At 37.6% G+C, this 4,311-nt stretch overlaps 1 non-coding gene across 1 annotated transcript; it reads right to left on the bottom strand.

Annotated features, from left to right (window-relative positions):
* Nucleotides 1-2,041: 2,041 nt before the first annotated feature.
* LOC122234447 lies at nt 2,042-2,150 on the bottom strand. The gene has a single exon (XR_006212235.1). It is a non-coding gene; the product is annotated as a U6 spliceosomal RNA (small nuclear RNA).
* Between the last annotated feature and the right edge of the window lie 2,161 nt (nt 2,151-4,311).

Below are 4,311 nucleotides of genomic sequence, written 5' to 3'. Positions count from 1 at the left end.
TAATGTTGGTTGCATAGAGTTTCCTATCATATTAACATGGGCTAAGAACTGACAGATCCATCATAGTGAGAGCACTGGTGAACTAACTCATTTATATGGTGAGCAGAATTAAAAACTGTTGCGTTCTTCTTGGAGTAAAATTTGTCAGTATGTTTAAAATTATAAAAATGCTCATCTCATCTTAAAATGGGGCACCTGGGTGGCACAGTCAGTTAAGTGTCCAACTTCGACTTGGGTCATGATCTCACGGTTCATGAGTTTGAGCCCCACATTGGGCTCTGTGCTGACAGCTCAGAGCCTGGAACCTGCTTTGTGTTCTGTATCTCCCTCTCTCTCTGCCTCTCCCCTACTCACACACACTCTCTCTCTCTCTCTCCTCTCTCAAAAATAAATAAGCATTTAAAAAACTGTTTTTAATTGTAAGTTTTGGGGTGCTTGGGCAGCTCAGTCAGTTAAGCATATGACTCTTGATTTCACCTCAGTCATGAGATGAAGCCCCAAGTCAGGCTCCATGCAAGGTGGGGAGAGAGAGAGAGAGACAGAGAGAGAGAGAGAGAGAGAGAGAGAGACTACAAAAAGAAAACTTGGAAGTTTTATTGAGATACTTGTAGATTCATATTTAGTTGAAAGTAATAATAGAGAGAGATCCATGTTCCTTTTTCATAGTTTTCACCAGCGGTAACATCTTGCAAACTATAGTACAATATCACAACCAAGATATTGACATAGATAAAACCCACTGACGTCATTCAGATGCCTCTAGTTTTACTTGTGTTCATTTGAGTGTAGATTGTATTCAGTTCTATACAACTTAATCGCATTTATAGGTATATATATCTGTCCCCACAGGCAAGACACAGAACGATCCCATCAACACCAGAATCCCTCAAATTGCCCTTTTACAATCCCATTCTCCCTCCTACTCCCCACTTCCTCCATCCCTAACCCCTGGAAACTATTCTCCATTTATAACACTTTGTCATCTCAAAATTTTTATATCAAAGAATCACATGGTATGTAACACGTGGAGAGTGGATTTCTTTTTTCACTCAGAATAACTCCCTGGAGACCCATCTAAGTCACTCTACGTATCAATAGTTCTTTTATCTGTGTTGCTTAGTAATATTCCATGTACCATGGCTTAACCATTCTCTTGCTGAAGGACATCAGAGCTGTTCCTAGCTTGGGGTTACTGTGAATACAGCCACTAAAAGCATTAATGTACAGGTGCTTGTGTGAATACAGCTTTTATTTCTCTGGGATAAATGTCCAAGAGTACAGTTTTTGATTCATATGGTAATTTCATGTTTAGTTTTATAAGAAACTGCCAAACTGTTTTCAAGAGTGGGTATATCATCTTATATTCCCACCAACAATGTATTAGTAATCGAGTGCCTCTGCGTGCTTGCCAGCATTTGGTAATGTCACTGTTTTTTATTTTCTCCATTCTGATCCATATGTAGTGATATCTCATTATGGTTTTAATTTGCATTTCCCTGATGGCTCATAATGCTGAACATCTTTCATGTGTGTGTTTGCCATCTGCATATCATCTTCATTGAAAAGTCTGTTTGTGCCTTTTGCCCATTTTCTAATTTGATTTTTTTTTTTGCTACTGAGTTTTCAGTGTTCTTTATATATTTTAGATACTATTCCTTTGTGGGACATGTGATTTGTAAATGTTTACTCCCAGCATGTTGCTTGTTTTCATCTTCTTCACCTAGACTTTCACAAAAGATGAGTGTTGAACTTTGACGAGACTTAATTTATCAACTTTTTATTTTCTAGAGTGTGCTTTTAGTGTCAGGTCTAAGGACTCTTTGTCTTGCCTTAGATGCCAAAGTGTTTTTTTTTCCCCCCTGAAGGCTTTATAGTTTCACATTTTGAATTGAAGTCCATAATCCATTTTGAGTTGATTTGCGTACATGATGTGAAGTTCAGGTTGAGGTTCATTTTCTTACTTATGGAGGTCCCCTCCCTCCAGCACCATTTGTTGAAAAAGACTATCCTTCCTCCACTGAATTGCTCTTAAGGCTTTGTAAACAATATGGAGCACTTCATGAGTATACACGTCATCCTTATGCAGTGGCCATGTCAGTCTTCCCTGTATCATTCCAAGTTTTTATTAGATGCACTACCAAAGTGAGCACTGCTCACACCTTTAGACTCATCAACTCCACTTACGGAAATTCACTTCTGAAGATGAGGAAGATGTGCCCAAGGCTATTTACTTCAGCATTATTTATAACATCAAATAAAAGAGTGGGGAGGAATGTCCAAAAATAGTAGGTAGGAAAAATGTATTGTTAATCTATCGCTGTGTACCAAATTATCCCAACCCTTAAGGACTTAAGGCAACAACATTTATAATATCACAATGTTTGTGATATCTAGTCATGGCTTTTCTGGGTTCTCTAAGTCTCTAAGACTACCCTTAGATGACATTTGAGGCTGAAGTTTTTTTCCGAAGGATCAACCAGAGAACGATCCATGTCCAAGTTCACTGATGTGGTTGTTGGCAAGATTCAGTTCCTTGCAAGCCCTTGCAATTGGGGCCTTATTTTCTCTTTGGCTGTTGGTAAGAGCCAGCCCTCCGTTTGTTGCCTCATGGCCCTCTCTGTATTGCCGCTTACTTCATCATAACAAGCAAGCAGAGAAAATGCAAAAGAGTGTTAGGAATCCTTTGTGAACTAATCATGAAATAACTTCCCGTTAATTTTGCTGTATTTTATTCATTCAAAGCAACTTTCTAAGTTGCTCACTCAAGAGTGGGAGATTACAAAAGTGTGTGATACCAGGAGGGAGAGATTTGGGGAATTTATGTAAGAAGTTGCCTATACAATAGGTAAATTTTTATACATTCATTGAGTTAAAAATCATACATCCTCTTATTTTTCTATACTACATGGAATATGGCATTGCTGTCATGGTTGAGAAGTGCCTCACTGAAAGCCATGTGCAAAAAATATGAAACTGGACCGCTATCTTACACCACACAAAAATGAACTCAAGGTGGATTAAATACTTGAATGTAAGACAAGAAATAATAAAACTCCTAGAAGAGAAAAAAGCAGTAAGTTCCTTGCCATCACTTTTGGATATATTCTTTTGCACCTGACTCCAAAGGCATTGACAACATAAGTAAAGATAAACAAATAGGACTACGGCAAAGTAAGAAACTGTACGTAGCCAGTAAATCATCAACAAAATAAAAGGGCAACCTATTGAAAGGGAGAAGGTATCTGCAAATCATATATATGGTAAGAGGTTAATATCTAAAATACATAAAGAAATCATACATCATGCATCATCATCATCATCATCATCCTCCAAATAAGAAATAGGTAGAGGACCTGAATAGACATTTTTCCAAGGAGAGCATACGGATGGCCAACAGGCACATGACAAGATGTTCGACATTACTAATCATCAGGAAAATGCAAATCAAAACCACAATGAGGTATCACCTCACACCTGTAAGAATGGCTATTATTTAAAAAAGATAAGAAATAGCAAGGATGTGGAGAAAAGAGAAGCTTCATTCACTGTTGGTGGGAGTGGAAAATGATGCATCCACTGTGAAAAACAGTATGGAAGTTTCTCAAAAACTAAAAATAAAACTATCTTATGATCCAGTAATTCCACTTCTGGGTATATATCTGGAGAAAATAAATACACTAATTGAAAAGATATGTGCACTTTTATGTTCGTTGCAACATAACAGTCTAACTGTGGAAAGAACCCAAGTGTCCATCAATGGATGAGAGGATAAAGAAAGCGTGAGATAGATATATGGATCCCATGGAATACTACTCAGCCATAAAAAAGAATGAAATCTTGCCATTTGAGACAACATGGACGGACCCTGAGGATAAGTGAAATAAATGAAGGCTATGCTAAATGAAATAAGTCTGGCAAAGAAACATAAATACCATTTGATTTCACTTACCCTTGGAATCTGAAAAACAAAACAAATGAAAAAACAAAAACAGAGCAAAATTTACAGGTACAGAGATTAGACTGTGGTTGCCAGAGGGGAGAGAGTGGGAGGTGGGTGAAACAAGTGAAGGTGGTCAAAACGCACATGTTTCTATGGTATATATCTATACACACACACACACACACACACACACACACACACACATATATATATACACCACAACTTCTTTATACATTCATCCCTTGCCATTTGCAACTACATGGAGGGAACTGGAGGGTATTATGCTAAGCGAAATTAGTCAGTCAGAGAAAGACAAATATCATATGACTTCACCCATATTAGGACTTTAAGAGACAAAACAGATGAACATA

Source organism: Panthera tigris, chromosome E2 (genome assembly GCF_018350195.1).
Source record: "Panthera tigris isolate Pti1 chromosome E2, P.tigris_Pti1_mat1.1, whole genome shotgun sequence".
Classification (NCBI taxonomy): domain Eukaryota; kingdom Metazoa; phylum Chordata; class Mammalia; order Carnivora; family Felidae; genus Panthera; species Panthera tigris.
The sequence above is the reverse complement of the archived record's forward strand: the minus strand, read 5'-3'. Positions and strand labels throughout refer to the sequence as shown.